Genomic DNA, 26219 nt, shown 5'->3' with positions numbered 1-26219 from the left:
ATCTCCATGACAACGATTAAAAAGAGCCTGAGTCTGCGGTTGCATTGTGCAGCGTCTTCAAAGCCCTTTCATATTACCTTCTAATTATCAGCACACGCTTACTGTTCCTGCCATCTTTTATTCCTGAGCAAAACATGCAACCCCCCCCCCCCCCTTACCTTCTCCTGGCTACATTTCCTTATGCTAATGAGGGTAAGCCAGTGATGCCAGTGTTGACGCTGCAGGATATGTGAACAAACACTTAACCCTTCAAGGTAAAGCATCGCACTCCATCAAAAAGCACATTTTAAATGTCAATAGGCAGAAGCAGTCAAGAGACGACAGAAGACCTTCAGATTCCTTTTCTGCAAGATGTTCGGTGCCATATTCAATTTACAGACAAACACCAAAACTCTCCCACACACCGTTAGTCTCCCATAATCAAAATGCCATGACAGCACAGAAATGCCATGCAGAACACAATCAAATTTCTATCTAATTTAAAAAAGCATAATTGGCATTGCTCATTTTGGGAAGATGTCTAATCATCATAGAGGGCTCCTTTTATTCCATGCATGCACACACAAACCAATGTTGACAGTATAATAGGCATCATATATCTCTCCTATGCTTATGTAGGTTCGTCTCAACATACATTGAAGTGGCATACACTCTGCTAGACATATACAGGGAAATGTAAATGAGCAACCATTTTCATTATTCTGCTATCAATATTCTGATATGAAGCCCTGCTATGCAATAAGTTCTAGAATAAAAGTGTAGTACTTATAAAATGTAATGTCTTACGCACTCAGTATTTCACAGCACAGTTGTACTTCATGTTTTTATTCATATTTTTGGTAAATATTTTTGCACATAGAAACACTGCTAACTTCACTATTTTTTATTAAGCAGCAAACTGAATGTGTAGAGGTTTTGAAACTATTTGACAGGGAGGTGGCTTAAATTGAGATGTATGGTCTCAGGGAAATTAGCCTTTAATCCTAATTAGTCTACAATTTTTAACCAGAACAATTTGTTGTATAACTCAGTTGGTCACAGACATATTCTTGAATACAAATTTGGCAATTTTAGAATTGACACATCAGCATACTTGTACTCAGATTAACTTCCTCCCCAAAATGTTTCATACATGTACACATTTACAGTCATTTTCACATGACTATTTCCCTGTATTTGCAAGATCTGATCATATAAATATAGATTATATTGTTTAGTCTACATTCACAATGAGTGTACACTATTCAGATGATTTGTTGTGATATACCAATTCATATTTATTCAGTCATGGAAATATGTGTATTTGTATATGCCATTTGGTGTTAGTTTTATTATAGTCTGTATTGTCTAAAGATTATATGTATTATTACCATGCATTGTAATACATTATTACGCATGCTTTGTTTTTCTGATGTTTACATGGGAGGAGCACACCTTATTCACCTATCAAAGACTGAGGTGCAAGTTTTAAATTTATCCGATTAAATAGTAACCATCATCTTGACAAAGTCCAATGTGGTAGAAATGTTAACAATTCTCATGCCAAAATTAATGCTATTATTTGTTTTTTGAAGATTCAAGCAAGTTTGCAAGTTTTTTTCTATTCCAGGGACACAGATGCTACCTTAACCTTCTTAACACTAACAACCCAGTTGTACATTTCACAGATTTTTAACACAACACACCCCATATCATTTGTATATAGTGAAAAATATACAGCCCATATCCTGTTGCTAAACTTACATATTTGGAGTGTAATGGTGGCCTTATTAATTGTAGCAATTAATTAGCAATAGTATAATGTGTTCACAATAGAGCAATACAGTCAAATAAATATTTAAAATAACCATTTATAATAATGATTTTTAAAAACCAGGTTCAGGTTATGTGATACAGTCACATCAGCTCCTCTGAGCAACAAGCTGTTGCCAACAGCTCAATGGAAAACAGACCTCAAAGAGGAATTAATATGTTGACTTTGGTTTTACGGTAGATAAAAGAATTGCAAAGGGAAAATTCTGCTGTCTGCAAAATAAGTAAGGCTTATTTTTGTACAAGGGTAATGTAACAACTTTGAGCTATTATCTACGAGCTATTTACACGCCAGTATTTAAGTATTTACACGCCAGGACAATTTCAATAAAATGTAACCTGTTCTGAGAAACGGCATCTCTAAGATTCTGTATGCCATGTCTCCAAGACCAAGTTTTTGGTTGCTAAATTTCAATTTATTTGCCTACCTCCTGAGCAGCCTTTATCTGTGTGATTGTGGAGCCTTCATCTGTTGGTGGGTGGGGCGAGGGGTTCTGCACTGGCCTTGCAAGAAGAGATTAATCTTTGTTGAAGGATCTCATTCTCTGATAATGCACCTATCTAAATGAAAATATTAACATGAAGTCCAGTCACTTTTTGTACAGTGGCTCTGAAGTGCAAAACGCAAACACAAAAAGAAAGCACAAAGCAAAATCTTGTGGCCCTGACCCCCCAAAAGCCTTATACAGACTAGAGCCAGCAGGTTGGCTTGAAATATCCGCCAACAAACGAAATTGTCAGAATACACTAAAAGTTAAGTTTTAAAAGAATAAGAAAAAAAAAAAAACCAAAGTAAAGTTTTAGTATGAATTTCATTACATTTTTTGCTTTTGCTTTAAACGCGCTCAAACTCAATGCAAATGATTTATGAATTGCACGTTGTTTTGAGTGCACAGCTGTTCTTTACCAATTAACCCTGCATGGCTACTCGTCCAAAATGAAATGGTAACACAGGCAAATCACAGTCCTGGTGGAGGTTGAGAGGTGTCGCTTGCTTCAAAATATTATCATAGGGTATACTATCTTAGACAGTCACCATTTCCCATTTTTTAAAATTGGTTTGCAATCTTCGATCTGAACATCCGTTCCTTGGACTATGGACAGGACTGTTTATTATCTCCCAATTGTGTAATTACACAATTCTCTATGAATGAAGAAGAATTTGCTGAGGTGTCATCTATTTTGCATATGCAGGTGCACTCACGTGACCACCTTTACCTGACGAAGACTGAATAGTCACTGCTAATGGATTAAATTAAATATATCACTTGGGAGCATTATAGGCACCTGCACAAAATGATGGATGTGCATGCACTTGTGTGAAACTTGGTGAAGTAACGTGATGTCACACACACTTGTTCTAATCCAATGAGACTGCATGCAGATGCCATTCTGTGCTTAAGTTTCACTGTGATGGAGAGGCTTTCACTGTACCGACACATTCAGTGTGAACTACTTTACTGCGCTATTTCCTGTGGAAGTATCTCCCCTTTAATGTAATGACACTGCATATCAGGACAATTCAAACTTAGACCTGTCAATCCGTATGAAATAGGCTACTGGTTTTCCAGTACTGTGGAAGGCCACATGGGGGCTAAAATGCAGAGAACCTACTTGTCCAAGTAGGTGATTTAATCACCCTAAAGTTATAAACAATTTCAGTGAAATCGTTTGCAGCATCAGTCCAATGCTTAGCCGAACTTACCTGCTAGCTAGCTAATCAGTGATATATTTTGAAACATGAAATTGATGGTAGGATATCTCATGTTGATATTAGCTACTTAAAATTTAGTCAAATCGGGAAGGAAAAGTAGGAAAGTTGGCTAAGCTTCTGGTAGCAATGTCATCTACCCTGTTATTTTGTAGCTATATGCAGTCAGCGTGCTAGTGAATGCCTGTTTGATATTTTGTATAGGTAGGCTATAGTGGTTTGAGCTGAACACACACGTGTATTTGATAGAGTGAGAAGTATTGTCTCTTGCAGCTCCATTATGTACTGTGCTTTTTTATCACAAGAAAGAACCTGTGATGCATGTGATCCATTTAATTTGTGATCATATTTTGAGCGGCACTGCTAGCTCAAATCAAATAAATCACAAAATCGCCTAGCCCCTATCAAATTTCAGCTCTGCAAACTGAAATGGAATGTGCTACTAGCACAAGTAGAAGCAAGCTAAACCAGCATTATGTTTACTGTACCACAGTCATACTTGGCATGTTAAGAGGTGACTAATAAGTTATTTGTTTGAATTTTCAGCTCCCCAGTCTTTGAATTATGGGAAAGTATTCATAATGCATTATTCTGTAATATCTTTTTATGTGGTTGTCCCCACACAAACACAAATAAATAAATACATTATACTGCACAGAAAGATCAGCGGTGAAACAGTTCTGACTGAAGAATGCTCTTGAAACAGTTGGCAACATTTCAGGTAAAATATACTGATATGATATCCATGGTTACAGGTGACCTGTACACTGGACAATCAATAATCACCTGTGGGGACCACCCATCAGTAATCACACTGGTGTGTCGCTGCTACCCTATAGGGTTAAATTGCATGTTGCTTCTCACCATCTGTTTAACCACAGTCATATAGCACTTCCTCCAGTTCCTCCAATAGCAGGTTCTGTTTATATTTAATTTGCTGAGAGGGTTCCCTGGAGGGTGCAGTCAAAGCCGTACAATACTGTAAAGCTAAGTGTTTTTTGGACTAATAAATGTAGATTTTTCTCCAAAGCATTTCCTGGATGAAAATGGCTTTTCTCATTTACATGAGATGTGTTTGTGGCTGGTCTGAGATATGTACATTACAGCCGTTGATTTCCCCTGTAGCCACTGTGTGTGACTTTGGGGTGATGTGGTGCTTCGCTCCCTGTACTAATACAGTGTGGCGAATGCACAGAGGCGACCTTGACATTTATGATATAAAGACGGCTGTTCGCAGGCGGTGGCAGATCAGAGAAGCACCACTGGCCCAGTAAGGACTTTAAACTTTAAGAGCCCTGCACAGACCGAAACCAACTATAGCTGTAGCATTATTGCACCACAGCAGGTTTTCCAGCCACCTGGGTCACACTCACAACAGGAAACAAAAAACCTTCCAATGGCATTAATGATCGCCCGAACCTGGGCTCAGAGCTTCAGAAGATCTCATCAGGGAGCAGGACCAGTGCTCCCACAGAGGCAGAGCCGGCTTCATCCCCCCGCCTTCTGTCTAACGATGCCTTCAGGAATTCTCCAGTGTCAGGCTACTGATAGATTCTGGAGGGTAAAGTATCCCCCAAGACAGTGTACCAGCTATGAAAAAGGTAGTCGCCAAAAGTTTCTTTTTTTTTTTTTTTTTTGTTACTGCTTCAGATTTGATGGCTCACAAGAGTTTAAAAGATGCAGCGTGGGATGATTTACTGGAGCTGAGCTCAAAGGGAAATGTAATTCCTGGGAGTCCCATGTGTATACTCCTCTGCTGCTCAGAAGCCAGTGGACTTCAGTGGAAGAACTGCAGCTGCACTTAAATGATGAGGCTGATTCTCAGATCCTTTTAATGTGAAGCATGCTGTTGGCTGGAACGCCAGCTGGAGATGTGTTCAGTGATGGGGGGTCGGGGGATGGAAAGAAAATGATTAGCACACTTCAATTAAAACAGATACAAATCAGCCGGTGCAGGGTTTGATCAGACGCACAGACCTCCTGATTGGCGCCAGAAGTATAGGGTTTAAATATCACGCATGTCTGAGCGCAGCAAGCAGTGATTGATAGAATAACTAATTTTATTTAACTATCTAAATCTCATATGGACACCGAAACATGGTCATGAGTCTCATCTTTTCAGAAATCGCAGATAAGTGTAGCACCTTATTATTTGCCATTGGTGCAGGTGTCTTTCAAGCGTAAACTCACTTATCTAGTCAGTGGCAGCATTGCAGAAAATCAGAGAGATGAAAAGAAAAGCTCCCAGTGATAAAACGAGCATGGAGAGGCAGGGCTGCTTGAAGAGTCCTAATGCATCCTTTGTTGTGTAAAAACCTCATTTAAAAGTTTCTCCCATTACAAAACCGAAATAGACCCTTTTCAACACTGCAAAAAAAAAAAAAAATTAACTGCCGAGAAAGACAAGAGATTCCACTATTTTATAAGTCCCTGGCAGCCGTGGCTGAGATGACAACATTGGGGCCTAGAAAGTATTAAAAATGGTCAAATTGAATAGGAGGCCAGATGCTGTCTTTTATGCCTAAAGTAGAAAGGGAGAAGAAGCCATGAGAGGGATACTGCTGGTTGTCTTAGAGTACCTCGCTGTCATCTGTCCTTTCTCCTCAGAAGAAGGGATTGTCACCTCCACCAGGCATAAATCCATTTTAACAGGAGGAGCTATTTCAGCAGTGTGTGTGTGTGTGTGTGTGTGTGTGTGTGTGTGCTGGGGTAATTAGCTAGCCATTTCAGTTCATGCACCTGCACAGGACGAGTGCCCTCATTCATGCTTATCAGATTGTCCATGTTAAGTGGAAGCACAGACACTAGATAAAGTCTCTTATTACAAGTGCAAGCCGGTGAATAGCATGGCCAGTAGTGGGACACCCGCTCCCCTGTTTCTCCCTGGACATCACAACAAGTAGCAGAGGCACCCGGCCTGTTTGATGTAATCTCATGTTGTAGCAATGTATTTACACTGCTCCTGCTAAATACATTCTACTAAGAACGTCATCGCTTGTATAGTTTCGAATCATCACTTTCAGCAAAAAATAATACAATAAAAAAAGGTATCCCTCAAGAATATGTCTGTCCAAACTATAAGCTGTGCACTGAAAAAACTGCACTTACAAACAGCAAAAGACAAGATATTTTTCTATCAAAGGGTGTTCCTCCTAGAATCTCCAAAAAACAAACTACTAGTTACATTCAACATAAAAGTCCTCCATGAGGGATAAAACAAGGGATACACTGCATTGAGTGGGTTGAGGGATGTGAGACCTCAGTGGTTTAGGGTTAACAGCCTAGCATACTGCACTGTAAGTAAAATGGGCAAAACCCCATTTAAAGTGAGGGCATTCCACAAATTCAAGTGTATTAGAGCTTGCAGATTATCTTTATCGTTGTAGCGCAATATTCCACTGTCAAATTCCCCATATATATTAACAAACGATGCTCCACAATGTTAAAGCTGCATGCTCATATCTGTGAAGAAAAATAGCAATAGAAAACTAGACTTCATTGCTTTTCAATGAGATTATGACAACAGATAGGATAGAAAGGCAAAGCTATGTGAAGACGGTAGGGCAAACCTTGTACTGAGGAAAAAGGAAAATGCATTTCCAGGTTTGTCGTTGCTAGCTGCTCTGGGGACCATGCGACAGCACATCAGACCTTTATTTCTGAACAAAGAAACCAGATAAATTCCATGTCACTCACCATTTGGTCATCCCACCACCTGTATGTATTTATGATTCTTCCAGAATCACACCGTCTATCGACAAGTTAAGCACAAATGTTGGCAGAGCACTTTACTAGTATCCTAACTCCAAGCTTGCAAAAGCAAAAAAAAAAAAAGAAAAAAAAAGAAAGAAAAAAGCCAGCTGCCAAGATTTGAGAACATTAGACTGTCAGCAAGTGTCAGTATAGAAAACCAGAAAGCCTTCACATCAATATTTTTATTTTGTAAAAATGAGTCATCACGACTCAAAGACTGCTTCTAGATGAGCCCATTCCAGTATGATAGCAATTATTACAGCAATATCATGTGTAGCCACCTGAGAATCACTGGCAGCACATTAAACAGCTGTTTCCCATTGTGCACCATGTCTGTCATTTTGTAAATATCCCTGTACAATCATAACACGCTGTCTCTCATCACTAATTTAATCATGGATGTTGGTAATGCATTTTACAGTGCTACAGTAGTTCTGACAAATACGTAGTTTAGAAAACTTTTTTGGACTGGGAAACAAACGTTTTTCTCCACCCAGCCATATAAATGAATAGTCTAGCAAGCAAGTGAGCCGGATAACTCGGAAGCTGCATGAAGAATTAATAAATCTACCCTGGAAGCACACACAAAATGTTCACCTACTTTATAAACATACAGACTTTATACAACAGAAATAAAATGAAAATGACCGATGACCGATGTTGTGCAAAGCCATTATATGTGTGGCCTCAACACACAACACATGCCTGTATGACTACATCAAACAGGGGGATTAACTATATTTAATGAAGAGAGGCAGCAGCTGAATCAATGCTACATGAATTTCCATCTATATTTGCACGTCGTTAGATAATAACTGCAGGTAACTGTAAATGTATATTTGAAAATTTTTGAAATATATAAAAAAATGTATATTTTATATTTTAAGTTTACATCAGTTAATTATTGACTGTGCTATTTGTGTTTGAAATATTTTTTTTGAACAATAATGCTGTCATTATCGTTCTCAATATAAGGCTGTGGCAGCAAGCTAAAACTATAATCATGGAGGTAAATATACAAATATAGTGATACTGGTATAGTACTGTCCAGCTACACTAATCTGTTACCATAACTGATTGAAAAAAGTCGTTTAATTTAGTTTTTTTCCTTTTTTTTTTCACTGGCCTACTTCATAGCCGGCCTGATTTTTGCATAGATAGGTAGACAGATAAATAGATAGATGGAATCTTACAAGTACCTGGGTGTTCATCTGAATAATAAACTGGACTGGGCTGACAATACAAATGCACTATATAAGAAAGGACAGAGCAGACACTGCTGAGGAGACTCAGGTCTTTTGGAGTGCAGGGGGCACTCCTGAGGACCTTGTTTGACTCAGTGGTGGTATCAGCCAGCTTCTATGGAGTGGTCTGCTGGGGCAGCAGCATCTCGACTGACTGGTTAAGAAGGCCAGCTCTGTCCTGGGATGCTCCCTCGACCCAGTGGAGGTGGGGGTAGAAAGGAGAACGATGGCTAAGCTATCATCCTTGATGGAGAACATGTCCCACCCCATGCAGGACACTCTAACAGCACTGGGCAGCTCCTTCAGTGATAGGCTGCTTCACCCGCGGTGCGTGAAGGAGAGATACTGCAGGTCCTTACTTTCTGCTGCTGTCAGACTTTACAATCAACACTGCTCCCAGTAGACCACACATACCAAAACTGACTATCCACTCATGTGCAATGTCACTGTATAATGTATACTAAACTGTGCATTGTTTGTCTACTTATTTATTATATCTTTCTGTCTGTTTACTCTTATAGTGTATCTATTATATTTTTACTGATGCTCCTTGCTGTTGCGCTATCCCCTTTGCTGCAGTAACACTGCAAATTTCCCCGCTGTGGGATTAATAAAGGATTATCTTATCTTATCTTATCGTATTAGTAATCATACATTAGCATATTATTAATTCTACTGCACACATATAAGCTATTATGCTCAACAGATATGCATAACTTATAGCAGGAACCTTAATCATGGGACTCGGGGAAAACTGACACAAATAAATCAGTCAAATCTAAATGAATACCCTTGTAGCGTGGGTATATTCTTCATTCAGTGAGTAAAACAGTGGATGGAGTAGCATGCTACAATGGTTAGGGAAATGGAGTTCTAGCTTGGAGATTGCGGGTTTAGATCCCAGCAAGGGTGTTGCTGTTGTATGCTTGGGAAAGGTTCTTAATCTGAGCTACAGTAAAATTCCCAGCCGTATAAAAGGATTGCATGCAAAATTATAATCTGCCTATGCTCGGAATAAGTGTCTTCTAAATAGTGAAATGAATGTTTAGATATTTGCCATTCCTCATATTATAATATTTTTTGTCACATTCAAGGAGACAAATATATTTTTAAAAACGCTCATTAACTAGCTTTCCTCATGATGCCATCAAAACCTTCACATTAGGGTGTAATGGTGAAAATAATAAAAATATATATGACATTTAAAATAACCGTACATGATATTATTTACAAATGCAATATACATGCATTTAACTATTATATAAAAAAGTACATGCAGTTAACTACTCAAATGTATATAAATAAATTTCAGAGGTTAAAATTATGTATTAAATGTGAAACACTTGTAAATTTATCCCTTTGGTACTGCCAAAACGAATGTTCGTTTGGCCAGTTATTTTATTATTATTTTGCAGAGGCATAATTTCACAAGAAGCACAATTACAGCAACTTATATGATGCACTTGGATTTCACAGGTTTGAAGTACTTAACATAACCTTCAGAAAATTCACAAAGGTTCATTGCATAACCTGAAACGCGTAACTGTCTGAGAGGCTGGCAGTCAACACTGAAACAGAAACAACATATTTGCCTGGGTATGGAAAAGGGAAAAGGAGATTCTGACCGAGCGCTGGCTGGCCAACCGTGTCTGAGGACAGGATGTCCGAGCGCTGCGGGCGCTCAGGGGAGCTTCAGCTCGGGTTCACCTCAAATAACGGCTCTGGTGCGCGGTTCTACTGCAGGTGGGCCCCAAATGTCACTTCCTGTATTTACAAGGCACATTAATAGATTTCTCATGCCAGATACTGGAATAAACCAAGGCCTTCCTTAAATGTATGTATTAAACATAAATTAATTTTAGGAAACAAAAAAATGTGTTCTATTTCAGCTGTGGCTGTCTTCCCGATATGTGCAAAACAGAGACCACTGCAGCACTAACGTCAGACATGGATAACGTCTTTAGGAGGAATCCCTGGCCGTGGCAGAAGTCAGAGGAAGCGCCGCGGATACAGAAGAGAATAAAGAGGGGAACAGCCGGCGGCTGCCTTACTGGTCCTCGCGGAAAAAAAAAGAGAAGAAAATCCTGTACTTCAGAGCCGGGAAGTCATGTTAGAGAACCACAATAACAAGTCATAATAAGATGTAACATTTTACAGTGTCCTGTGTTTCAAGGGTAGAATTTGAGAGGAGAAAAAAAAGAAGCAATTTCACATTTAATATTTGGCACAATGCACATCTGCGGAGCGGGGGAGGCGCGCGGCCGGCCGCACCCCAGCCGGGACCCCGCGGGGCCGAGGCGCGCCGCGCTCGGCACAGTTAAAAGAGTTGAAGTGGAGGAAATTTCAAAGCCTCCCCTGCAGACACGCTGTGGCTTTGCGCATTTTAATGCCCAGATATTCAAATACCCAACTGCACTATTTTTTTTTTTTTCCTCTTCTTCTTCTTCTTGAATTTCAAGCACGGTTCTTATGTGAGTAATGGGACGCTAAGTTTGAAGGGAGAAGGCTAATTTGGGGAGGTCCCTACCTCCTTGAGGTGAAAGGACCTTGGAATTCTTTTTTTTTTTTTTTTTTTTTTTTAAATTCAATGAACCTGGAACTGAATTAAATTGAACAGAAATGCATTTAAATAAAAGCAGGCAAGAAGAGGTTACAAGCCTTTTCAGTCAGCCAGGCAGCCCATTAAAGATGCCATCCAGACATTCCTGCATAAAACATTGGCTAACCGCAAAGGTGCCTTCTAATAGCAGTTGATTAGCTTTGCTATGCACGATTCCCCTGTTACTGGCATAAAAGCTGCAATTAAAGACAGATGTAAACAGGAGTAATACTCCACTACAACAACAATTCTATTTTTTTCACTTTCATGAGTACACAAACACACAAATCATCGAGCAGAGTGGAATTGTCAGTACACCCCTTTGTGCATTACAGTGCATCAGTGCACCAGTCATGCACTGCGTTTTCTTATGGATAAAACATGGGTAATAATTAGGAAAAGAGCACGACTCCCAGCCAAACTGGCAATCACACAGAGTGTCTGGGCACTGGCATGCCGTCGGTGCATGCCTACCCAATATGTGGTCATGCTTAGAAAATGCATGTATTCCTAAAGCCATCATGAAGTCAATTTAACATCTTCATTACCGTAGCATAGCTTCTTTATAAATCATACATGAACATGCTTGCAGTGAATTTGTCAGGTTGATTGTCGCCACTTCAGATTAAACGTGGAATCTCATCTTTCACGAAGCTTTACATTTTCCTATGAGTGATTTGCAAATATTTGACACTGTAGTGATTAAAGTGTTGCAGCTTCCTGAGACAAAATAAAGAAACTTCATGTTTCATTAAATAAACTGTATGTGAGCCAAAGATTCCACCTTTTAACGTGAAATAAAACGGCAGAAGCACAAAAATACAAACCATTAAGGAATGGAGATCGCTTATAATGTAACTGTAAGTGAAATGTTCTTACATTTGAAAGTGAAAACTAATTTTGTAATAAAGAATTTGTTTTTATATGAGGAATGTTACTTTGCTTCATAGAATGTGATTGTTTTGAAGCAAATTTCTGAAGTAATGTTACAGAAACTTCAATGCTCTCCAATTGTCAAAGGCTTCAAAAACCTCTATTGATATAGCATCTTTTATCAAGAAAAGATTTAAAAAAAAATAAATAAAAAAAAAAACACTTGTCAACATATTGCACCAATGTGTGGGCATCGCCAAATTTAATTTGATAAGGTATTTGATTGATTACTTGCATTAGTGTAGCTTTATTCCTTATTAAACAGTACCTATGAATTGCCTATGATTAAAACTTAACAACAATCAAACAAGCTGTAAGCATTACATCATCAATTAAAAAAAAAAAATATTGGCTGTTTGAAATATAAGTATGAATATATAATAATAGCATAAAATAACCTGCCTTATTAAAAAATATCATATTAGCAAAAAATGCACTTAAAACAAAAATGTTACAAAGTGTAAATTGAAATGTCATTAAGAAGGCAGCATTCAATTAATTTGTAATTGTTCATGCATTCATGCAATTGTTCATATATATATATATATATATATATATATATGATGCAATAACAGCGTCACCTTGAAAGTCACTGACCTCTCAGTTTGATCCATTCTACTACCAGTGTTTGTCTATGGAGATTGCATGGCTTTTATTCTTGATTTAATGCACCTGTTAGCAATGAGTATGCTGAAGTAGCTGAAGCCACTAGTTAGAAGGGGTGTCTGTCCACATACTTTTGGCCATGTAATGTACACACACACACACATTTGATTTTGACAAAATAAAGGCTTTTTAAATGTATGTAGTGCTAGCCTCTGGCTAGCCTGGCCGAGTGGCACACATTGCCATGTCAGCCGATTCTGTCGAGGGGCACTAGTCATTGAATGGATTATCCCGCAAATGTCATTCACTGCTATGCTAGTCTAGTGAAAACTCCATTGAAGCAGTAGCTACGGCTGCTAGCCTGAAGTATTTGGGCTGGCCCCGATTCATATTTGTAAACAAAAGAGGATGCCCCCCACAACCCAGGGGCAAAAAGTTGATAACCTTGGTAGGCTATCACAATGCGGCGGACTTTATCAACAACAATTTAATGCAGTGAGTGCATCTTGTGTTTCTGGTTCTTTTATTTCACCTTTATTGAAAATATATCATGTTACAAGTCATATTACAACTTTTTTGGAACTTTTCTTTTGTGAGCAAGTCTATCTAGCTGCATTTATGTTATCAATGAATGCAAGCTAACCATCAAAAACTGTCAATGTTTGATCAGTGGCAAGTTGATAACATAATTTTAATGTTATTCCAACTCATCAAAATCTTAACAGCTAGGATACCACCCATACAAAGATGGAGCTGCTGACAATGATAATTTAGATTGTCTGTTGAAATTGATCGAGTGTAACTTTTGCTAACGGTAACATTTGGCCAGAGTATACACAGTTAGCCTGCCTATAGGCAACTTAACAAGCAGCTGAACTGAAGAGGAGCAGAAGAAAACAATCATTTCAGTAAACTGTCTGTGTGAAATGATGTGTTAAATAACATAATGCTTAAAGCCTATCGTTAACCATGGAGCATGAATTTTAGTTTGTCCAGAGCAGATAAGGCACAAGCACCACAAGCAGGCCCTTTCATTGGGAGTGGATGGGGGTTTGACCCTTTTTTCCCCAGTTCCTCCAATGTCCTTCCTGCCTACATTTATTCAGGTGTTCTGGTAAATTCTGTGTCTCAGTTTCCCCTGCATAAAACTAACAGTAGGGTATCAACAACAAATCAACAGCAACAATAGCCTACTAAACTAATTTCGGCAAAGTTTAGAATTCCAATTGCATTGCAACATGACATTTTCAGAATGACCAAGCGATAAGGGCACCATTCTTAATCATTGCAGCCATCCCTGCATCATTATTCACCAATTTACATTCTCTACTGTATCATACATTGTTAATCATTACATTTTTAAAGTTAGAAATACAGACATTATCTAAACCACGAAACCATGAAAGTGAGACATTGCAAACATTCATTTGAAATCAGCAGTCTACAAGCAAAGTATCGAAGGGATATGGAAGGGAGACGGACACTGAATATAGCAACACACCAGGACCTGGGGAAATCAAGAATCATTGTTTTTATTGCTGCCTACAATCATAAATTCCCCCTCTCCCCGCCTCGGCATTCGCCAAACTCCTTTCTTTAAATCCTGCGCACACCCCTGTATATGCATTATATATCATAACGACTATAACCAGAATAAGAGTATATATATATATATATACTTTTCAAGAGGATAATTTTAACCTCAGCATACATTCAAGGAGGGGAAAAGTTGCTTGCTCTCACAGCAAGTTCACAGCTAGCCGGTTCTAACCTGGCAAGAAAGCACAGCCAAACACAGCCTGTCAATGATCTGGGAGAAACTTCACCAAGTCGGAGATATCATTATGCTCTGTCTTTGTGATCACTTTCATACTGCCTGTTCCACTACATCAGAAATGTCAGGTCTTATTGTTCAAAGAGATAGGAGCATCTTTTATATGTGAAAAGTCCTATTTTTCCTTCAAAACTGCAGAATATATATAGTATTTATAGTAACAATGCATAATAAGAACTCATTTTTGAGAGGTTACTGAGTATACCTTACATTACAATACACAACTTTCTCCCCTTAAGGGAGCTATTGATGATAATAATAATAATAATAATAATAATAATAATAATAGTGTTAATTGTTATTATAATTATTATAATGATTATAATAATAATAATTATTATAATTGTTGTTATAGTGGAATGCCTACCATTGATAAATAATGAAAAACTATTTTGAGTCCAGTTTCAAATGTAACGTCAGATGCAAGCTACTGTAAGTTTACCGAAAGAAAAACTGAGAGGGGACCATGGTCCATTGTATCAGCACTGAGGTAAGTGGTGAAACAATGCGAGGTCCAACAGGGCCATGTGGAGCTATATGCACTAGCCAGCGGGTCACAGACAGATAAGAGTATGACGCTTTCCAGGGTCTGTTTCCTGCTTTCCGCAGCCATGATTCAGATCCTACAGAGGCTGGGCTCGGCTCAGACTCTCCACAGTCACTTATTCCCTTTCTGTGCCTATGGGCCAAGCATAGCTCCAGGCCCTCTGTCTTTTCCCTCCTGCTACCATCCTCTCTGTGCAAATGACAAGTCAAGGGCTTTCGCCCGTCCTCTCTTTTAATTGTGTACATTTTAAATCAGGTGCTTGGATATGCTGTGACCTTCCTATAATGTAAAACTCCAGGATAATCTAAGCTTTACATATTGTTTATACGTGTATTAGAATGTAAAAAAAAGAAAAAAAAGAAATCATATTGGCCTTCTGCCATGGTGTATACTAAGTCCTACGCAGACATACCTTAGCTGGATTACCGGTCTTTGATGGGTGGGCATAACCAGTATGGAGTCGCCCATACAGAGGCAGCCTTTGATCAGGACGCACACTGTGTTTAGCCAAGCCTGCCAATCCTTGCTCTGGCAGGGTCAACAAACAGAAAAGGTCAAGGTGGATGGAGCGAGTGCTGAAAATTCATGTTGCCACTCTGACGGGCCTCATGGCAAAGAGCTAAGAGCCACTCTGCATTAATTCACATTCAAGAGAGCGGGAAAAAAAATAAAAGAAGACATGACCTAAGTACTAGTAATTCACTCTCCACACTCTGCTCCCAGCTCCCAGCCATATGCTCAGTGTTCAGAAATCAGGTGTCAGCCAACAAACGGTGTCATGTTCCACTCTCCCCTGTGCACTCTGAACAGCCAGCCCTCTCATCAAAACCACAATCTGTGGAGCATTTGTAAGACAGTTACAGTCATTAATGCTAATCGCATGTAACACGTATCACCCTGGCACCCATTACTGATACATTTCTGAATCAACAACTGCCCTCTCCCTGACCCTAGCACACACACACACACGCACACACATATACAGTACACACACACGCGCACACACACGCTCACGTGTGTGCATGCGGACACACACACATGCACACACACACATACAGTACACACACGCATGCACACACACATGCTCATGTGTGTGCATGCGGACACACACACACACACGCACGCACATACAGTGCGCGCGCACACACACACATACATACAGTATACACATGCATGTGCACACACAAGCTCACGTGTGCATGCGGACACGCGGACACACACACACACACATACAGGTGCTTAATGAAAAGCTGCTTATGACAGGGCAAGACTGAACATTTCATTGGCTGTAGATTCAATTTGCGAATGTTTAAGCCCTAACAGTTTAATTTCCTGCTATTCCCAAGTGGGTAATTGTTTCTCAGTGCCGACACAGAGACTGTCGATCCAGACAGTTTGACCTTGTCTCTGTCTGTTCTGACCTCTAAAGATGTACAACAAAGATCATATCACGGAAAGCAATACTCGCACAAACGGCCCCAGTGCAAATTGATTCTGCTGCACAGAATTCAGTCCCATCTCAAGCGAGCAAGAGACATTATTTCTCTATCTTTGTTGTAAGCAGTCCAGAGATGTGATTTTTATCATTATGAAATGGTGCTCTGCATATGCTGCTGGTGTCTGTCGACGATAAATCCCAACTGTGAGTAATGACAAATAAATTGTTAATACTTGACACCTGCGTTAAACGCATAATATCTGTCGGTGTTGTGATAGCAGGTTAAATTGTCTGCGGTAATGGGGAGCGCGGAAGTGCTCGAGTGACATTGCCCATGGCAGCCCTCACACTTTGGTGAAGGTTGTCCCCTGGAATTCCACCGCACCGTCGCCCGCGTGTTCTGATAGTAGTACCAGATGAGTCCGACAGAGACAAGATGGTTATCCCTCAGTTTTTAGAAGCCAGCGTTGTCCAATAAATCCCTGAAATTGAATTTATAGATGAACAAATTGAGCTATATATTCCTTAGATGTCCTTGGACCAGGGACCAGTGACCCACTGCTTAATTAAAATTCTAGCCGAAAAAAAAAGCATGCTTTGATAAAAATCTAATTCCTAATTAGCTAGGATAACCCCAAGCTATCTCTCTAAAACAAAACGGATTGGATGAGTTGTAGGTCAAATTATAGTGAAGCACAGACAAGGAGAGTACATTTTGTGCTCATTGCTGCAAAACCTAAGACAAGCTAATATCCTTTATGTAAATGAATGTTCTTTTATGACGTCTAGGAGTTATTCATGGAGGAAAATAGATGTGCGTTTATTCAGGGATCTCCAGTTTGAGGTTCACACTTTGCTTTTGAGCACACCAAGAACCTTGCGTTGTGGTGTCGGTGCTTTCTGACAATAACCAGAACAATTGGTGCTAGCCATCACACAACTCAATTAGAAGAGCTAGAGGTGCCAAATATAAAATATTTCTAAATCAAGTGTGAGTTTTTTTGGACAAAATAACTGGTGTGATTATCATCCAATTTGCCAGTCCAAATACACTGGGAAAGCAAGCTTAATCTTAAAATAGCCCCTTCTATGACAGTCTTGTTTGTTATAGATGCTAACACTGTGTAGCTCCCACTGCATATGTTTGAAATGCATTTTTAAAACGCTGCGCTTGTACTGTTGGCGAGTAAATGCTTTTGCAGTTTGTGCCAAACTTCACTTAGTGCTAGTTTACCAGAACATGCAGCTGAGCCAGAAATGATCACGTGTTCATATCACTGCTTGGCCAAGAAGAGAGTTTAAACACTGTGTCACAGGGAGAAGGAACACAAGGAACAATACAGGAATTAGTCCAGAGTGAAGAGGCTGTATCAAACCTTCTAAAAGCCAAAAGGTTATTTGACAAATCAAGTAAACTGTACGCACATATTTTAGGGAGCCAATCTCAGGGAATATCAAAGATAAATGCGTAATATATATTTTTTTAATTTTATGAATTCCTTATTTTCTATTTATAACATTTGCCTTATTGCTAAAATGCAGTTCCTCTCAGTCTCCCCTGACTGGCTGGGAGCGGCTCTGTGAAAGGAAATGCAATAAAGCTAAGAGTGAGAGCCCTGCCAGCTTTTCAGCTTGTGGTTCTGCTGCCCCCTGGCTAGGTTTCTGGGAGCATAAAAGTGACTGCAGAGCGCCCGCAACACAATGGAATGGAGCCGGAATGGAAGCTCACGGCGCGCTTCGCCGCGACACATCTGCTGCATTTCACATCAAATATTGCTTTTGGATTATATGAATGGCAAAGCGCAAATGACTGCGGGGTGACGTCCGTTAGGAAGCCAACACCTGTTTATTGTGAGTCCTCACAAGCCGGAGTCAAAGGTCGGACTAGCCAGAGGGTCTCACAAAATCAGATTCCTCCAACCTTTCTAAGTGTTCCAGCTTGCACTAAATAATTGATGGTGTCACTAACGGCTGCTCTGGTGCCATAACAGTGATTTGTTTGCGGAGAAAGTCTGAATGGGTTCAGTAACCTTACAGACGGCCCATGGAGAGCTTTGGAATGCTCGCATTAAGGACCTGAGAGAAATGTCAATTGCGCCTCTTCTCAGGATGGGGCTCCCTCGCAGCGCGCCGCGCCTCATCCCCGACAGACAAGGGAGAGGCGAGCGCATTCAGCGGAGACACCAGCCAATCTCCGCCAAGGTCACACATGCGTGCTTTCATGAGCAAGACCAAAGCGGGGAGAGAGAGGGGGAGGAGGGGGGGAGAGAGAGAGAGAGAGAGAGAGAGAGAGAGAGAGAGAGAGAGAGAGAGAGAGAGAGAGAGAGAGAGAGAGAGAGAGAGAGAGAGAGAGAGAGAGAGAGAGAGAGAGAGAGAGAGAGGGAGCGCGCTCTGTCCGCTCCGGGTCTCCGGTCATCATTTTAACAGAAACTTTCAGGAGTTCCTCTCCAAACAGCCCCCCTCAGCCTGGGAGAGAAGCTCTCGCGCTCTCCGCCTCGCAGTCAGAGCTCACGGCTCCTTCCCGCACAGGAGGCGCATGCATTATCCCTTACCTTTAACACCAGCTGGGTCTGCTGATGTGCGAGGGTCTGTCTTAATTATCAGAGATATATTGCATTCATTAGGGCAGGCTTTCTGATAAATAGGCGTTTTCAAACTCTTTAATCCTGCCGTTCTAACTCCGTGTCAGTGATAAACAGAGGAAATTAAGTTTAAAAAAACGAAAATGTTATTAAAAAATGATAAATTATAATAATGCCTGTTACTGTACAGCAAATGTGTGTGCTGCTCCCTCTCTCGAATGCTGCTATCCCAGTGTCGGGGTACAAAAATCAGCTGTTATTGATAAAGAATAATGGCTGCTTGAATGTTACCACCTGTTCACAAAAGTATTGAGGGCCAGATCTACAAAGGAATTAGTCTCAGCGCAAAAACACTTTCTCTGCTGTGGCCCTGTTGCAGTTCCACATATCCACACGACAACGGCCGATTTGCTGAGACCGCTCCAAATTACACAATCACCCTCACGCACAATTTTGCGATAGGAGACACCAATAAAAAGTCTGATACAATATGGCATTCATACACATCCAGGCATAAGTAGCGAGGCAAAAAGCAGGCATAAGTAGCGAGGCAACCATAAGAAAAAGAAAACGTAAATTTACAGATCAGTAAATAGAGGTAATGGTCAGTGAGGTGCAGTTACAGCACAGGAAGACAACGCCTATGAAGAGAATGGAAATTTGGAGTGACATCACAAACAAAATGCGTTAATTATGCATGATAAAATGAACAGCAGATGATATAAAGAAGATGACTGCACATTGTTTGTCATCTTGCAAAAGGAAACCTTTCCAATAACGTAATGCAGAAAAACGTCAAAGGCAGTGGTTCCCCCACAGAGGAAACAATATTAACACCAATGGAACAACAGGTAGAACCATTTCAGCAAAATGAGCAAGTGGCGGGGACAGAAGGGATAGACACAGCTGAACTGTGACGGGAGGAGCCTTGAGGAGGTAAAACTGTATTCACAATTAATTCTATACCCGACTGAGTGTAAATGCACAATGGAACGATTCAGAACAGACTTTTAATAAAAAAACGCTAGTTGGTAACAGATTGGTCAATAGAAGTCCAATGTTCTTTCAACAAATCTAATATCATTTTCATATTATGTCTGACTGTCCAAGACAGATTTCCCTTTGGGATTAAAAAAAGCCATTTTATCCGATCGTCCAATTCCAGATGCAATGGCATGGAAAATTTGGAGCAACTTCACCATGGAACTTTCATGGAACTTTGGGTAAGTGGCTTTTATTTCCTCCAGTAGTACAATTATTTGCAGTGCAACCTAACCGCATCCCCTTCACCATTTGCTGTTCAGTTAACTGAAAGCGGACAGAAGACCCTCTACCGTCCTATTCTGTTCACCTCAGTCTTCCCCTACCTCTGATGACTGCTTGTCATTTTTGGGAGAGAGAACTCCTAATTAACTTTTGCAGAAAAGAACTTTTTTTTTACTGCCTGGTTTCAGGAGTTCTTAAAAACCACACCCAAAAAGGTTTGTCATTTAAGGCATGGTTTAATAAATTACAGCCATGCAATACTTCATTGACTTAATAAATAAAAAAAAATCTCCACCATGTTTTAACGTATGCACCACCTTGTATACATGTTAACTATCAATCAAATGTGACTATTGTTGGGAAAAAGTTAATGGTAATGTGAAACAGAAAAAAAGTTCAAACCTAAATTAGGACAGCTCCTCTAGGATTAATTTGAAATAAAACAGCTACCAGACACAATGTAAAAGAAGTATGAAATATATCCTTTTTTTCCCTCCCATATATACTGTGAATAAATGATGTGGTCATTATCAATTTCTCATGGCTGCTTAAGATTTTATTTCTGCATATATGGCTGTGTCTTATGTTCTGCACTAATCTAAGGACAGTTTCCTCACTGCTTTTCCTCCGTTTACTCTCACCAGATCTCTGGGTGAATTTCCTGCTGCAGACAGATCAGTAGAAACACCAGGGATTTCAGTATTCTGATTGGTAGAGGTTAACCCAATCATCTATAATAGGTAGAATGGTTCTCATTTATATTGACTAACTTTATTGATCTGTCTGGCAGCTCATCATCAACTATAAACAAGAGGCCGTCAACAAGTATTCACTTTCTTACTGACCAGGAAACAAGTAAGCTTGGCTGAAGAGTACTGAAAAAAAACACGCATGACAAAAGCATTTTGCACTTTACCACTCAGTTTCTCATTCTTGACTCTTATAAAACGGAAAGTGAAAGTAAATGTGGTTTGTTTAGTTATTAAGTACTGATTGAGTGATACATATTACCAATATTGCCACTGGAAAACAAAAATCCCACAGCTCCAAAAAGGAATAATTGTAATTATTCAAAAGAAATGAATGAAAGTTTAAACCTCAAATCAAATCTTAATAACCTCCTAAATACATTTTAAACTGCAGTTCAAAGATTTATCTTTAAATCAACACTTGACTGAAATATTCTGAATTTTATTTTCTAAGTTTGAAAAGCAGTTCATCTTGGAATGTATTTGTTTATTTATTTACTTATGTGATGCTTACTTTTTTAGCAAGGACATATCTGCTGAAGCACAAGCCTGATTATTCCATATTTATGGTGAGATTAGTCCCTTACAAATCAACACATGTTGGTTTTCCATGAGAATATTACCATTTTTATTTAAAACGCGGTAGAAATGCAATTACAAGTCAGACTCCGTTCTTCCCTCTGGTCGGATTACAGAGACTCTTCCATTCATCCTTCCACAAAGGTAATTGTATTTCAGGGAATAAAAAAAGGTTCATTTGCCATGAGAATATTACCGTTTTTATTTAAAACTTTGTTGAAATACAATTACAGGCCAGAGTGAGCTCTTCCCTCTGGCTGGATTATAGAAACCCATCCATGTTCTGTGGAGGTAATTGTATTTCAAAATAGTAAAATGGGAATAATCTCATGGGTGGTCAACACATGACTCTTCTTCTACAAAAGTGAACTAATTAAAACACCGCATGAACCTCAATGACATATTTGGGGACTTTTACATAGAACCTGCTAGATCCCCATCGATAACCTGTCATCCATGATTCATATAAAAGCATTACCATGACTAACAAGGCAAAGCTGAATACTTACATCTACTGCAAGAGTGAGCACTGCATAAAACATATGTATTGATGGTAAGTAAACATTTAGCGAACATTGTTCAGTGGAGAATTTTTTTTATTTTTATGTTTATGTTATTTTTTATAACCATAGAATAAATTATAAATCTACACATTCAATTTATGGGGCAAAGAGTGGATGGTAAGTAGACAGTACTTAGTATCAGTAGTTTAATAGAAATGAACTGAGCAGTTTTTATTTTTTTTAACTTTTATTCGGAGATATTGGCTTACTTTAGAACACTGATTCTATTTATAGTCCCCCCTGCAGTGTCCATGAAACTGAGAGGTTGGATGATTTCTGGATTATGGCTATGCAATGTTTGTTCACACTTTTATTTATAGTTAAGTAAGAAAGGAGAGCAATGTTGGGAAAAATTACAGAGTCTTGCATCAGGAATTAAAAGTCACAGCTCACACTGACCATCTGATCGGACGCCACCTCCCTTTGGCCTCATCGTCACCAATGCAAAAAACGTGCTCACGGGCAGAGAGAGAAGAGGATGACGCGCGTGATGGACTGAGCTGGGGTTCTGAGATTTTTCAGCAGTTTGCTCCTGAGGGTAGAAACAGGACGGCTGCACGCTCTTATTCTTCAGACGTCTCAGACAGGGACTTTCTTGTGTGCACCTGATCTACACTAGATTAAGATTCATACTCTATGTTAGCCAGGCCATAATAAGAGGAGCACTTACAGGTGGTCTTCTCAAGTCGTTCAGGATAATATGTAGAATTATTCATGTTTTAAAGAGTAAATTCCATTATGATCACGCGCTGATTTCATTGTAAGCGATGAGTGCTTAGGGGTTTTCTGGACCTGCTTCCTCTCTTTGGTAACTACACTCCACCAAATGTAAGGTGAAGCTCAAGAATGCTTCATTCTACATGCAAATTCCAAAAAATGATTTATTATTTATATTATGTGCACATGGTAATATTATTATTAACTCCACACCAGTCTTCAATGAAAGCAGTGTTAAAGCAAAAGTGAGACCCGCCCCTCCACCTGCAGCAAAGTTCAAACATACAGCTACATTTCTCGTTCAGTCAGATCTTAACAACGCTAAATTACATCCTGAGATGTAGAACATCGAGTTCCACTGCAAGTTAACCGTGAATAATATTGAAATCATATTGTTTTAATGAGCAGCTTTTTTGGAAAGGAAGGGAGTTTTGGATCCCTCGTGGTGCCGTGCGAACAGCTGAGGAATTGCTCTCTGAAAGTTCCACAAACACAACCAATCACCGATTCTCAAACGCGACACAGAAGGGTGATTGGAATGATTGACTGCGCAGTCGTTTCTCCTGCGCAGCAAAGGCAAGCAACATATTAAACTGTTACGCTCAAAACAACCGCACTTCATATCTGAATTAGACTCTCAAGTGAACGACTGCTTTCTAAATTAGAGCCAATTACAGATACTGCAACCAATTATCCAAACAACCAATCATCCTTTACGTATGTCTCCTCTCACTGCAACCAACTAGTCCAACTCACATCGGCTGAAAGTGTTTTCTTCGTATACATTTTCAGTGCGTGTTTGTGTTTGTGTGTGTGTGTGTGTGTGTGTGTGTGTATATATATATCCCTGAATCTGAGTTATGCATTATCCTCAACCATACATTCATGACCTTTTCAATTGTTACATGAGATTTATATAAAGAGAAGAAACTGCTCTAAATCATTTCCAAAAACATAAATTCCAATATATTCTAAACGACTACCAAAAATGTTATGTGAAAAATTAAAAATTGCCTTGATAGGTGCCTTAATTAGGGAATCTGTGCCATTTCATTTTTTGCACCTTAATTTGCACAATATGAAATATCCTCACCTATCTTCAGCGATTTGTTGACTACTGTAAGGCACTTGAGCTCAGGGTGTAAGTAATGGCATGCAGATGCGGGGAGAACAACAGAGGGACAGTCAGACGCTTTGAGTTATTTCAGACTCCAGGCACCACAGCAGTGTACCTGTCCTTCTGATTCCTCCGCTCCTGCGTTTACTGCTTTCTATATAGCAGTGTGAGAAAATATGCATTCTCATCAAGTGCATTGTATGAATTAGTGTTTCCACATGATACAACTGCTACTTATACAAAATAAGTTCAAATGTTATAATGCGGCACATCAGGGCTAGACTTTCAGAGAAGGCAGAATCCAGCTGTGGTGATGTAATTGTTTACCTTCCTTATTTCCACGTGGAGCACTGATTGGCTGCATCACGGACTACACAGCCCACTTCTGCTGACCAGTGAATACAGCAGCGTGAGTTCATGACTCATGCGCTAGGTTACCATGTCAGTGTATTTCAGCCACGGTCATCCTCTTTACAGACAGCTTTGACAGCCCCCCCATCAAGCCAGCAAGCATCGCCTTCATGTGCTGCCATCTCGCTCACGACACACTTGCAGTAACCTCACGTGACGAGCTGGGCGTTCAGTCTGCTCACCTGGCTCCGGGCTGAAGTGCTGTCTGAGCCTGGACACCGACAGACTCGACAACTGCAACTTTGCCACTGACCCCCCAGACACCACCTGCCTTCACCCCCCGAAAAATATAACGTGCTTCAGCCTGTTCAAAAGTATTACAATACCGACTCAAATTTTCAATATTGAGCTGTGCTATTTATAAAAGTATAACAGAAGGACATTAGCATTGTCCAATTATTTCTGCAAACGCAGGAGAATGTGAGAAAACACCTTTAATGGATAGCTACCTGGGAATAGCAACCTGCAGTTTAAGCTCTCCAGATGTCTTCTACCAGTCAATCCAGACCTCATTACTGTCAGAAACACCAACGTTATTCTGGGCGAGGAGCACTCTTCTCCCTCAAATAGATTAAACCCCCGCCCCCCACCACCACCACCCTCGCCCCCCCCAACCCCCTCCCCTCCTTCAGTAGCAACGGCACTCTCCAAAAACAGTTCCAAACCACCAGCAGCCCTCAGAACTGAGCGGGGATTTCTCTCCGCGATTCCTCTCTCTCCCTCACGCTCCCTGTCTCTCACTGTTCTCGTGCTTCCACGCGCCGTTGGTGAAACAAGAAAGAAACAGAAACAAAAGACAACCAAGAAGAAAAATAACAGATTGAGAGAAAGAGAGAGAGAGAGAGAGAAAGAGAGGGAGAGAGAGAAGAGCACAATTAACATGATAATACTCACAGTGGGATGAAGCCGGGCTGGAGCGGTGGTGGTCACTGCCTGATCGACCTGCACACGAGACAAAAAACTCTGCTGTGAAACCAGAGAGAAGGAGCGGGAGGGGGAACAGCCAACGCATGTACTAAACAAGGCGGAATAAATAAATAATAAAAAAAGATCCTGAAGGGAGAGGGGAAAAAAAGAGCAAGATGTAAAAAAAAAAAAAAAAGAAAGGAAGGGAGCGGGAAGGGGTGGGCTGTCTTAAGGAGAGGGAAAGAGAGAAAAAAACGCACACGGAGAGCGCTCCACAATGCGTTCACATCTGACAAGCTCCTGTTGGAACAGCGGCCCCTCGCATCCGCATCTCCCCCACGCTCCCGTCCCTCTTCCCTTACGCCGGCCAGACAATGAGAGAGCGCCAGTCAGCCCCTCACTAAATGACACGTATTTATGTTCGGCTATTGTGATAATCGCCATATGAAGCTCGCATTAAGGGGAAGGGAATACAATGTCACCTAGCGTTGATAACCCCCCCACCCACACACACACACACACACACCCTCTCCCTCAACCCGACCCCCACACACAAAGTGTCTAATGTTGTAATGCTGCAAATGAGCAGGAGCTCTCCCACTGGCATTGAAGTAATTGCTGGCACTCTCCCTGCCTTTTCTTCCTCCTCTTTCCTCTCTGCATTTGCTGGCTGCTACTCTGTATGTTTTTTCTCCCCCCCCCCCACGCTCTCTCTCTCTCTCTCTGTTCCAGGCATATGCCTCTATTAATGTGGCTTCTGTCACTTCAGCTGCTTTGTCAGATTACTCCATCTCCGATCCCCCACTCCGTGTCACTCTCGAGCGCCGCCGCCCTATATCATCGATATGAACA

At 40.3% G+C, this 26219-nt stretch overlaps 1 protein-coding gene across 8 annotated transcripts in view; it reads right to left on the bottom strand.

The window, feature by feature from the left end:
- rbfox3a (RNA binding fox-1 homolog 3a) overlaps positions 1-26219 on the bottom strand; it is a 549809-nt gene that overhangs the window by 295909 nt on the left and 227681 nt on the right. For 6 of the 8 annotated variants that reach the window (XM_064323100.1, XM_064323093.1, XM_064323094.1 and 3 more), the window contains one exon: positions 25356-25403. The exons of 1 other annotated variant lie outside the window; for it this stretch is intronic. The gene's annotated coding sequence lies outside the window, so the exon portion shown is untranslated. Of the gene's footprint in view, positions 1-25355; positions 25404-25627; positions 25804-26219 lie in introns of those variants that run through there. One more of the 8 variants, XM_064323096.1, reaches the window with a different exon arrangement.

The sequence above is a fragment of the Anguilla rostrata genome, chromosome 2 (genome assembly GCF_018555375.3).
Source record: "Anguilla rostrata isolate EN2019 chromosome 2, ASM1855537v3, whole genome shotgun sequence".
Classification (NCBI taxonomy): Eukaryota; Metazoa; Chordata; class Actinopteri; order Anguilliformes; family Anguillidae; genus Anguilla; species Anguilla rostrata.
Note: the sequence above shows the minus strand (reverse complement) of the source record. Positions and strands in the feature narration are given on the sequence as shown.